Below are 13,623 nucleotides of genomic sequence, written 5' to 3' on the forward strand. Positions count from 1 at the left end.
AGTATGTATGCTGCATTAACTGTTCTGTCAACAACAAAAAAAATAAGTGATTACACGTGCATAAAACAGATAATTAAGACCTTACAAAGGAAAATGGAAGAAAATGTAGGAAAACAAACAAACAAACCCACATTACATTGTCTTGCATATTTATCAAATCTGTTTCAGGTAATGACATATAGCTATTTGTTATGGGGACAGATGAATATATGTATATGATAGTGTGTATGTATGTGTAAGCATATCACCTCTGTGGTAGATGAAGCGTGCACATAATATATAATTCAAGATAACATCCTTTCCTATCCAGTAAGTATGTACACATATATACATACATAAATGTCAACTGTGTAATTTAAAACAATTTGAAGATCAAGTTATCAATCATTTTACATATGAAAGTATTCAGGATACATTAGGCTGTCAAGATGATACAAAAACGTGGAGAGAGAAAAAGATTTTTAAATAGGGATCTTTATCTCTCCCGCCCACTACACAGTGAACAGATGCAATAACAAGCCTAAAGATTGGGCTTCTGACATTTATAAACAAGGAAGCAAATGAGGAATTTTCAAGAAAACCTATATCATATTCAAAAAGTTACATTATAAATGCAAACAAAAATACACAGTATGAACACAGGACCCAGAGCTGAAAAATGATGGAGCCATTGTTGTTTAAAGAAGAAACCCTCAGTCAACCTCTCTTGGGACGCCTGTCATTTTGCACAACCTTCTCAGATTCAGCCTTTTCACATGCATTAGACTAAAATCAGTCGTGATCAAATAATTCCCAAGTCCTTGCCTGTTTAAATATTCTGACATCAGAGCAAATTAGCAATGTTGAAGGTTGCAAATTCGTCTTTGTTTACTTTCCACTCTGTTACGCCTCTAAGAGGGAATTAAAGGCTCAGGGAGCTCTAGCACCATGAGGCTGTGATTAAGAGAGATAAGCAAGTGTGGATTACTGTTCCTCAGCTGTTGAAAAACAGGCAACAATCAGGAGATTATAGGTTGATAAGGGATACACAGAAAGCCATGATCTTAACAAATTCATAGCATCCTGATGTAGAACTTGTACCCTCAGCTAAAGCACTTCAGAAGATACATTTTATTCACTTATCCTACATCGTGCCGTATTCACTTTAGAAAGCATGGATCCCCCTGCAGCCTCTGCTTTGTTGAACTAGACAAAACGCTGTTTTAAATCAAAATTCTCTCTGAGTTTATTGACTTATAGCAATTTTACAGCTAAATTTGGGGTTAGTTACACGCACATTATTTAACATGCTATGTAGAGGGACTTGAGAATATTCAACCTAATAAAAACAATGCCAGATTCATAATTTATGAAAAATAGGATTAAGACTCTAAGGGCTTAAAGAAGTTTTAAGAACATTGGGAAATCTATGGCAATAGCCGTATTGACTTGCATAATTAAAATAAAACATAGTTTACACATTCCTTTGAAAAATTAAGAGTAAAAATATTTTAGCCAGAGCTATGCATCAGAGGAAAAGTCAAGTTTATACAGTGACCAGGGGAGAAGGCACCCTTTTTGGAGTTATTAAATACAATGGATTCTACCTAGAATTTTTTATGAACGTATAAAGAAAGCCTCTGAGAATATTTTGTACGTGACTCAGATCATCTGGAAACATCATCAGGGAACAGATCATCCATGTAGTTGGCACAATGAATCAAAGTGGGTTTTGACAGCAGAACAAAGCAGTATCATGAGAGAGGGTAAGCACACATACACAAACACTCAAATATTTTCTTATATTTATGCAACTATAGGACCGCATACTTTAAAATCACTAAAATAGAGATTATTAAAATAAAATATTTTCACATTACTTTTTATGGTTTTACCATTTTATTGGTCAAAAAATCAATGAACTATGAGAGAACAATTTCATCTTTTTCGTTGTAAGATGCTATGATGAATTTAGAACTGTTCAGAAATATGTTACAGAGACAAAACAGAAAGAATATTAATAATGCAAATGTATCTGTGTGTCTGGAATAAAAAAGAAAAGGATTTCTGAAGAGCTGGTTTTTCTGGTTTTTGCAAACACCAGATCGCTTATGTAGTACGTACGCTGTTACTCAGGACAGGAAAAAGTTGGTGATACCACAGGCCAAAGAGTAGGCTGATGCCTGAAGACAGAGACCAACACCAACCTCACCAACCTAACTGCAGGGGTTGGACTTTGGACACAAGAGGGAATATATCCTGACTGTAAGCATCCACTGATGTCAGCACGCCTTACCCGGAACACTTTGATAAAGTTTTCCACCCCAACGTATCCAATGTGCTCCTATCCTCTTCCTATTTGCTACTGGAGTTCCCTCCAGTTAACAGTGCAACCAATATTTCCAGTCCACTGGCAACCCATCTTATAATATATACTTAAAAATCATAATGAATCATTTTTTTATGGCTTAGACATTCCCAAAGAAATGGTTAAGTGCTCTTGAGAAGAAACCTCTAGACAAAGCATAAACTACAATTGACACTGGTATCCATACCACAAACCTAATATGTCAGTGTTGTCCCTTAGAGCACCAACATATGAACCTTGGTAGGCTTTTACTCAGACACAATTATTTCTTTAGATGTAGATGTGGCACTTAGGGACATTGTTTAGTGGTGGACTTGGCAGAGTTAGGTCAATGACTGAACTCAATGATCTTAAAGCTCTTTTCCAAACTAAATGATTCTATTATTTTATTTGAGGCACAGCAGCTACATGAAGTCTGTAAACTGCTCCAGCAAATGACTGATAACTTAGCACCTTTTCATTTTCTTGAAAAAAATACGACTAACCTCAAAGACCTTTGTGAAAATGAGGTAGAGTTAACTCTGAAATATTGGAATTACTTTGTTCATATCTCCAAGCATTAAACAGCTAGAGGATGACAACAAACATACTATACCTTTCTTTTATTGGAAATAGAAATGATAACAAGATATATATTTCAAATAGAATCACCCTGCTGGTATTCCTCTGCTATCAGGAAGCCCCTTGTCTTTATGAAATGCCATGAATAAAAGCTTCAGGTTCATATTAATCTGACATTCTGATGATGTATTTCTACACATAGTAAGGTCAAAGAGCATGCGAGGGTACAAAATATATAGGGCACACTTGTTTCTGGGGTAAAAAATACAAACCGAAGAGCTGCATCCAGCATCACTTTCATTCGCCTTCAATTTCAGACTCTGGTTGAGCTAGAAATCTTTAGAAAAGTTTCAGTCCATTTCTCTAGATCTATAGAAGATGTTTTATGGACTCTACAGCTGTACCCCACAAAACCATCTGTTCTGCACGAGTACTAGGATACCACAAAAAAACCACCCAAATTCTGAAGAATGAAAAATATTTTATTTCTTTTGTAGAAAAGTCAAAATCCCCTCCATCTGAACTCTGTTCATTTTATCTCCGAGACTTTTCCCCCTCTCTTAAGTGTAAAAATGACAAATGCTGCCAAAAGCAATAAGACACCTATCTTCTAGACATCTAACTCTACAGTTATAATGAGTTTATTACAACCAATGACTACTGGATAATACAGTACCACATATTTCTGAAAAGCACTCTAAATTTGTAACATGCTGATATGGTTCAGTCACCATATTAGGATGCCCTTGGATATATCCCGTTCATGGGACGCAGTGGTATGGCTGCACCCCTAACTTTTAAAGAAGTTAGGAAGGTGTAGGATGTTCCCCTACATCCATGTTTGCCTTGCAACATCCATGATCTAAATAATTCATGTAACAGCCAAAAAAAGCTTTTATTCTCTTCATTCCCTGGTATAAACTCATGGGCTAGAAATTCTATCTCTGCATTTGGTAAGAGCCTGACATCCATGCAGATATTTTACTACAGTTGCAGGTATATTGTAATAATTGCCTTGAGATGGGAACTGCAAGAATTTTATTAGATATTGAGAACTTCAGGATGGAATAGGCTGTACAGTGCTCTTCTAGGCTTTGCTGCAGATCATTAAGTACTATTTACCAGACTAAGTAACAGTCTCTTATTTTACTTCATATCAGTGGTACAGAGCCAAGCCAGGGAAGCCACAAAAAATATCCTAAACATGAAAAATCTGGAAAAAAAATATTAATATATTTGTTTTTCAAAATCCAGCAGCTCCAGTGTTTAAGTCAATTTAAAAATTAAATGTGCTGTGCAAAACTTGCAGCTGAAAAAAGTTATTTTTTAGGGATCCTAAACATATGGCCTCTAGGTGTCACACTCAACCATGTCATAGTATGCTAGAATAGATTTCTCTTATCCTTTAATAGCAGGTAAGAGACCCTGATTTTGTCCTTTCATTGTAACACATCCTCTTTTTAAACTTGCAATATCTAAAACAAAAAACCAAAACCAACCCAGCCTCTTTCATACAAATAGCATAATTTTTTTATGGTTTTCCCAGAGCAAATGTTTTTGCAAATATTAGAGATATCACAATGCCTGTTTGTTAAATTTGTATCATTCTTTTAGATCATGGAATAGGAGAACAAATTAGGAATTTTCAGAGTTGTATGTGTGAGCTGCGCAGAAGTAAAGCATTGTATGTATAAAATTACTGGAGTATGTTAATAATGAACACTTAAAACTCTTCAGTATTTCCTGATTACTTCAAAAAATTTGCAACAAGAAAAAGTCTAGTTCTGACTTTACGAATGCTTTGCTTTTGTTAAGGTAAGTTAGTAATTCTTGGACTGATTTATCTTTTTTTAAGGTTTTCTTTTTATTGTTTGATTATACTGGTGGAGGGGGGAGGTGGGGAAGGCAGTGTTTGTTTGATTTTTAATCTAATTTAAATCTAGATCTTTTCCTAGCCATTTTTTCATTGGTATGGTGTGGGATTTTCAGTTTAAAAAAAAAAAGTGTTGGGTTTTTTTTTTTAATCTGGTCGTTGTATTTTTTTTTTGTAGATCCCTTTGGTAGGTAACAAAATCAACATCCTTGGCACGGAACATTCATGGAAAGAAAGCATTTGTAGGGAGGGCACACTAAAGTACGGCCAGGAAGTATGTCTAGAACAGCTTGGTGAGAGATCAAGCTAGAGGAATTCAAGTAAGAAATCAATGAATTTATCAAAGAGGGCACCTAGCTTTGGATCAAGACACATGATGAAAGAGTGTATTTACCATCTTCGTTTTCAAGAAAAATGTTAGTTTTAACTTGATGATTTAACCGAGGAAAGGCTACTGGCCTAAACAAATCAATGCCTTTGTGAAATGCAGTAGCCCACGAGCTGCAGAAGGTCAGATTAAATTAGATAATTCTACTATCTGGCTTTAAACTCTGTGAACAAATTTTGTCATTTCTGCCCAGATTATATTGGCTTCAATGCCAACTGCATAAAACAGAACCTATTCAAAGATCAGAACTGGCTGCAAAGATCAAAATTTTCTCCGTGACTTTTTCTATGTTAATTTAAGAAAAAAATGTTTATGAGGAAAAGAGTGAATTTTTCACTTTTGGTAATCTTTGCATCAGGAAAGAAACATGAACTTTTCTTCTACTGTTCATGTAGATCAGTGTGCTCTTCTTATCATAACCTCCAAAAAGAAGTCTGCACAAACTCTTCTATAATTGTGATACCAGTATGCACTTGCTTACAGAGTGCTAAGGGGAAAAAAAATAAAACTGGGAACAAAAGTGAGCATGGGACATAAAGCTAACCTCCAAGTTAGTAAGACAGAAAACTTGGGAAAGAGCAAGTGATAAAAAGAGCCAAGAAAACAGAGTCAAGAAAATCAGGATAAGAAACCTAAGTGGAGAAAAAAAATACTGGGAGGAAATAGTGAAAACCCGAATTTTTGTGGGTGTGCTATATACTGTTTAGTCTTATAATGCATTTGGCATTGATCTACAGTTTGTGTACCTATGTGATTAAGACTTCACAGGTAATGGAGCTTTTTTAATCCAACTTCAGTTACCTCCGTTTCAGAAAGCCCAACACAGACTTCATTAATGGACAAAACAAACAAACCCAATTGACCATAACTGCCATTTAGAACCGGTTTTCTAACTCCAAGCCCATTATACTAGACTTTCCAACAGACAAACAAAACACAGGATTTTAATGGGACTTTCCAAGTCAACTGTGTTCCTCCAATGTGTGTATGTACTTTTGAAATTTGTATTCCTAAAACCAATGGGAACAGCTAGCCCCTATGCCTAGCATGAACTTATGCTGAAAATAAATGTTTATCCAATTAATATTCTCACTGGAGAAAAACAGTGATTAAAACTTATAGTTGTACATGCAAATAAGTAGAATTATTCACAGGACCTGAAAGGCAGGCAGGGAGATTTCAAAGACGCAATGGAGAGGTAAGTATTGAAATCCCTGACAAGGGGAACAGAAAGAGAATGGTATAAACAAAGAAAATCAGTGCCCATTATTGCCTTTGAAAATCCTCTCCAGGGAGAGCTTAGTAATTTGCACATACCAAATCACCTTAAACAAAAGCCACCTTCAGTCAATTTTAAGCCTTTCCCTTATTAAAATCCTATTGATTGATCATTCTTCATCTAAATGTCTGACAAGCCAATTTCCATTTTCAAGGAGGGAACTGTTGGTCTTCTTTTTCAGGTTATAAATCACTCAAACATTCTGTTATCAACTCTTAAAATAGTTAAGTAATAGAAATTAATAAGAAAATTAAACAAGGCTGCTTTCTTTTGTGAGTTGTTGTTTCATTAGTGCAGGTTTTTTTAACTTAACCAATATGTTTAGTGGTTTCCAGAAATCGACAGACTCATTAGCAGTGACAAACACAATATAGGTGGAAATAGCTTTTAATAATTTGTTAACCTCCTAAGAGTCCTAACTTAGCTAGCCAAAAGTATAGCTGCGTGTTTTGTGCTGGCTTCAAGAGTTCAATAAACAAGAGGAGTATAACTTCAGGAAACTGATAATCAATCTCACACCATTCTGACATGGGGTAAGATGAGGTTAGATTTAAACCATTCTAAATTAACAACCAAGGTTCAATTTTGATTTGCTAACTAACTAAGCCCCAATACCATTATATCATTAATAATAATATTTTGCAAAATCTTAGGTTATGAATAAAGTTGGAGCACTGAAGATAATATCTCAAAATAAAACCTTCACTCTCCAATTTTTATATAAAAGCTTCACAAGTGTGTTCCATCTGTTATACTTTCATTACATGGTAGATGCTTTACCTGGGAGGTAGAGGCAAATCTGTTCCTACTGATCAATTATTGAAAATTACAGGTCACCTATTGAAGTCAACTCTGGAGCAAAAAGTAAATCTAAATAAGGAAGGCAACAAAGTTAACAAATTCTAAGCAGATATTAATGAAAGCAGGTTATCATTTCAAACCACAAAGACTAGTTTCAAAACGCTGAGCTGTATTAACTAAACCTCCCATTCTCCTATGTGCTGACTTTTCCTCCTCTTCTGCTGCTCCACCACCATCCTCTCCTACATTCCGTCACACCAATATTTCTGGGGCAAAAAGCAAGCAAGTAATCAAATCTATGCACCGGGATAGTTGACATCACAACCACATATAACTGGATTTTCTGCATGCAGATGACAATGCATCGAATGCATTCTGTGTGCTGCCAAAAAATGTACTCTAAATTATCAGCATTAACATTAAAATTAGAGCCTCACTAGAGGGATCAAGCCAAGCGTAAGGTGATGTGACACTTCAAGGCAGCAAAAAGATTCATTAAATTTGCACCATTGTTCTTCTGTGGTGACAAAAGACAATATTGTCAGTTTTCTCCAATTGCTATTATATTTGTATATCTGAAAATAGGATAAAAAGATCACCCAATTAACTGTTAGTGGGAGCTCTGGTACTCCCACAAGTGTTTCCCATGAGGTTCAAAACTAACCACGGTCTAAATAATTGACAGTTGCATCTACACAATCTCTGCAGAATATGTGACAACTTACTTTGATATTCTGCTCACTGAAGGAAGAAATGGTGTGGAGGAGATTAAAACAGGAAGTTTTCTCAGTGACTGAATTATTATTGAAATACTATAGAAACTTACAAAGCAGTTGTCTTTAGATCATCTCTGAGTTCAGTTGTAACCATCCAGCTAAATGAGAGCATGATTTCCCTAGGACAAGGAAATTTAATTTACACAGATGGAGTGGAGTGTAGAGCACTAAATAAATGAAGCATGACTTTGAAACAACAATGACAACATTCGAATGATGCTGAATTCAGGTAAAAAAACAACCTGAGTTAAGGTAAAGAGATGAATATGATTTATTAGTGCAAAAGAAAAGGCATGTCATGCATAAAGCAAAAGTCAAACTTTACATAGATGTATCAATAGGATAAAAATAATTTATGATTCTTTCACATATTAACATTATGCTAACAAGATACTAACACAATTTATGTCAGCTTGAATTCTCTTTGCACCCATATATAAATACAGATACAACACATAACTTCAGTTGTCCGGCTGATGTATTGATGCCTGAATAAGTGGTTACTCTTCTGAGATACCCCACGCAGCAAAAAGAAAATGTCAATTTTTGTAATATGTTGCTAAAATACTCTCACCACTAGGTCCAACTCCATCCAGTGCCTGCAGACATTTCTACGTATGCTCCAACAGTAATGTCTCCATCACACAGTTTGACTCGGAGGTATTTTCAATGCTTCAGTGTTTACAGAAGCAATTTTTAGTATATAAGTATTTAGTATTTTTCTTTATATCAACCATAAAACCAAATAATTTTACATGAAGAAAGATGAAGACAAAAAATATATTCTGCTACCTCCCAAAGCTACTAGAAAACCATTATAAGCAACCTTCTTTATAGACCTTGGAGGATAACTGCATGTTATCATTTTAGTTCTTTCTTCTTACAGATATACAGGTAGAACTATAACATATGTAGAAGTTTGCCCATATCTGATAACTGTATATGATCTTACCTAAACGAGTTTAAGTATCATATGGGCTTTGAATATCGCCCAAATACTAAAACTTGCTGAATAGCAGGACACATATCTCACTTAGGCTCAAGTAGGGTGCCATTCAATAAATTCAATAAACTCCTGTAAAGTTACAGCGTTGCCATAGCAAAGCAATATCCTGACAGGATTCAGAAAAGAACTCCATTATGTCAAACACTTCAAACATGCATATGCCTTCACCAAATCGCCTCTCTCTGTCAGTAACCGGTTGACTGGCAGTCAACAAAATACTTGCTTGATTTCCAACCTTGTGAATCAGATTTTTTTTTTAATATAAAACTTAACTACATTGAGTTATTTGACTACAATGATCTCTGATAAAAATTATTCTTGATTTGCAGATAGGCAGTTTGGCAGGGCTTCTTCTAAGCTCCCAAGACAACTATCATATCTGAATGGACTGGTGAAGTACAGTGAAGGTTCCCTGCTTCTGCTATTGTCTTTGGCCAGGACAGAATAACTTCTTTCCATCAAACATTAGGAAAGTCCAAAGGAGATCATCTATCACAAAGAGAGATTTTTGTAGTGCTGTCTTGGTAAGAAATTCTACAGAAAAAAAAAATAATTGAAATAGAAATAGGGGATAGCATCTTCATTACATGTACGTGTTTGGTACGTAATTCAGAAACCCAGTCTCTTTTTTTTTTCCATTTGAAAAAAAATAATTGCAGTAATTCTCTTTAGTGTTTCATATTCTGTTTCAGATTCCCATCCTTATGCTACCCTACAATTTCAAGTAGTGATCTTCATATGATATCATAATGAAACAGTCACAAATGAGTTCCTTTGGCTTTGTATAATGGAGTACAAAAGACTGTATTCATTTGATTTGAGAATGGATCATTAGCCACTGTATTCTTAAACCATTTAAGAGAAAGAATTTGAAATCAAACAATAAATAAACCTAATGCATACCTCTAAGCAGAAAGTAATTAAAATAGATAGTAAACATTTCTTTTATTGTTTGCTTTTCCCCCTAAATTATGATTTTTGCAACAGTTCTTTAAATGGCTTTCACTTTAACTGCATTGCAAAAATGAGATCATATTCATTGTATGCTCTTCATTAACTCAACTGATGGTGTTTTAATTTTTACAACATGCAAAGTCTGATGTTCATTTTGCAATTTGACATAGCTAGTGTGTGCTGAGAATAATTAGCTTCATTATGGCAGAACAAATGATTTCTTTGCAAAGCAAACACTGTTTTTTAACACAAGATTATTGGAAAACTTTCAAGGTACTTCTTGTCTTACACAAAAGCAATACTTTCATTTTTAATTAACTTTTTTGTGTCCTGATTTTCCCAAATGAACTAATAATCCACATTCTATCTGATGGTAAATATTAAGAAAAGATGAAAAATGACACTTAGCACAAGTGTTATGTCTGCTAAACTGAAACACATTGTATTATAAACAATAAATGCAGTTTAAAAGACTAAGGACTAACCAGAGAGGAGACAGCAAGGAGTTTCATTACAACTTACCAATTCACTACAATTTTATTACAAATTATTAAACTATGATGATACTTTGCCTAAGACTTCCCATAAAAAGTCAAACATCACACCTATAATTTGGTGAAGGTACTATCTTATGAACATATGTAGGTGTCGTATAAATGAAGCTGAACAGTTAGAATCTTCCACAAAATTGTTCTACTCATCTGTTTTCAGAATTACAACATGGTATCCATGATGTGACATCTGGAACTGTGCACTTATGTTAAAACGTTATGAACATCAGTACAGACCATAGATCAGTAAGTGATAGGAGAAGAACATCTTGAAGTCTGTAAAGCTGCAACCCGATGCCATTGTTGGCTGATTTCATTGGTGGTCTGTTGCTGTCTGGCTGACACACACACACACACGTAGACATTATGGGGAAACACTGGTTACACAGAGGCCCAATATCTTGCAGATGCAGAGTGCCCAAGTTTGGAAAGGTGCAGGTTGTGACCAATCCACCACCCAAAGCCTGACACTGGGGCCAGTTGGAATGAACACTGCATTCTCTCCTTACTCCAGCTCAGTTGTGCTAAACCACTGCAGTGCCAAGTGGGGCACATGTCAGTTAACTTTCAAGATGGGTATGTTTGTGTTTGCATGTGTGAGAAGATTTCCCTCACACAGCCCATCCTTCCTAGTTTGGTCCACTAATAACTTGAGCACAACAGTACTACCTTGTCTAGAGTTCAACTCCCTCTCTCCCCATCACAACATAGTCAGAATCTTTTCCCAAAATGCTGGTATTTTATGTTCTCCATCACAGAAATAACATTTAGACCTTATTGTGTTCCCTAAAAGCTGTATTCCGTAAAAGCCTAAAGCAAGAGAACTAATCCTACAATCAAAGAAAAACCACCAGAATATATCTTATTCCTTAGCCCCCTCACCAATGACATCTGAGGTGTTTTTCAAGAAGTAGTATTATTAATCTCTTACTGTGGTAATATAAAAGTGAAGGCTCCATGAGTTAGACAGAGTCACTGGACTTCAGGCCAATCACACCTCCTTGAATATCACTCAGATGGAAGAAGGCAGTTATTGTGATCTTCAAAAAAAAATGAAATGTTAATGTTGTATCAATAAATACTAATTAGGATGATTTTTTTTCTCTCACTAATATATAAGAGTAACATCGTCATGGAATACAGCAATAATCCTACCCTATTCTCATAAAATTGCAAATTACTTTGGCAAGAACAGGAGAAACAAACTCCATCAACACAGAACTATTAAGTTCTATACATAGAACTTAATAGACTCCTCATATCTTCCAGGTAAAGAAACATAAACAACAGCCTGAGTTAAAGCCAGTAGATAAACTGATAAAGAGTTGATAATGCTGAGTTTTAGCCATAAAACTTCCTAGCCAGATCTGACTTTCCTGTAACACTCTAACATTCTACACAGACTAGATAAGAAGTTTATAAAAAAAACCACAACAGAAACAAAACAAAACAAAAATAGAAACACCCATCCACACACCCAACCCAAAACTAAACAAAAAACCTCTAAACCCAAAACTCACCCAGAGTATAACCTTGACATAAAAATAATAATGGCAAGAGAGCACAGTTCACCCACCCCAGCCAGTGCCACAGCAGGTCCTGTACCATCTCACCATGCTGAGCCCAACTCTAACCCTCAGCACCTTGGACAGAGGCTTGTGCAGCTCCGTTGACGTCAAACACTTTTCTGCTTCTAATTGTCTATTAAACAAAGCACAATGTATAAGAATACTCCTTATTCTTACATTAAAATTTTGCACTGTTAAAATACATGCATACCTAGTAAAGCAACTGGCATAGCTTGAGGTCATCCATTCCTTGATACCGAAACTGTTATAGCCTAAGACTATTCTACACGGTTTTTTTACATACATCAGAGACACACTCTAAAAATACTCCCCTTAGAACTTTTTAACTCTGTTTTGCAGGACATAAAACATTATCTTTGAGCTGTAGTGATGCTGTTCTCAGAAGTTAAATTATTACTTGTGCTGTTTCTCCTCAATATGTCAGAAGTTGTATTGCTAAACAACCACAAAATAAATAGAGTAGCTAGATAAAATGAAGTAAAATAAGATAATCATAGAATATCCTGAGTTGGAAAGGACCCACGAGGACCATCAAGTCCAAATCCCAGCCCTGCACAGGACAAAACTGAAAATCACACCATGTGCTTAAGAGCATTGACAAAAGCTTCTTCAACTCTGTCAGGCTTGTTGCTGTGACCACGTTCCTGGGGAGCCTGTTCCAGTTCCCAACCACTCTCTGGGTGGAGAACCTTTTCCTAATGTTCAACCTAAACCTCCCCTGACACAACTTCAGGCCATTCCCTCAGGTCCTGTCACTGGTCATCAGAGAGAAGACATCGGTGCCTGTCCCTCCACTTCCTCTCATGAGGATGCTGCAGACCATGATGAGATCTACCCTCATACTTGATAAAAATCTATTAAGAATATAATTATTTCAGTAGGGGTAAAAATAGTCTATACACTTTCATCCAGATTAATGTAATAAAATATTATGAAAGTTAGGGGACGGAAGTTTATGGAGACGGAAAAAAAAATCTGAATCAGTACAATATCAGTGAGTTTACCTTTAAAAAACAGAAGAAAATCCAGCAATGTAGAACAACACTGTCTGCAGGGTCTTCCCTCAAACTCCTTTGGATAGCAAAATTTGTCACATTTATCAAAAGAACTTACACATACTTTTAAGATGTTTCACATAAAAACAGAAAGAAATAAGAGAAAAATATTACTCTTTTAACAATATGAAACAATTGTGATTTTATTGAGCCAGTTTAAATTGTTATTCTGAAAGCCAGTATAAGCACAATTAAATTTAAACCTTCAATTATTATGTAGATTACACTCAGATGAGGCATAGGAGAATTTTTGCTGATGTTCACTGCAAGAAATCAATATAAAACTAAAAGAAAAAATATTTATTTTAGAGATGCTCTTAAAAATAGACTCAAAAAATACTATTTGGATCCACCTGCAGGCCATTTCAGAAAGACTGTAGCTGAGGGGATGAGACAGCAGGGAAACCCATTCAAGCTGATCCAATTTAGATATGTAAATTTTA

At 35.4% G+C, this 13,623-nt stretch overlaps 1 protein-coding gene across 9 annotated transcripts in view; it reads right to left on the reverse strand.

Moving 5' to 3' along the window:
- The window catches only part of THSD7A (thrombospondin type 1 domain containing 7A), a 282,013-nt gene that overhangs the window by 198,927 nt on the left and 69,463 nt on the right, over positions 1–13,623 (reverse strand). The window contains exon 1 of one of the 9 annotated variants that reach the window (XM_027639109.1): positions 7,229–7,247. The exons of the other annotated variants lie outside the window; for them this stretch is intronic. The gene's annotated coding sequence lies outside the window, so the exon portion shown is untranslated. Of the gene's footprint in view, positions 1–7,228; positions 7,248–13,623 lie in introns of those variants that run through there. 9 annotated transcript variants of the gene reach the window in all.

Source organism: Corapipo altera, unplaced genomic scaffold, assembly GCF_003945725.1.
Source record: "Corapipo altera isolate COAL_440 unplaced genomic scaffold, ASM394572v1 44, whole genome shotgun sequence".
NCBI lineage: Eukaryota > Metazoa > Chordata > Aves > Passeriformes > Pipridae > Corapipo > Corapipo altera.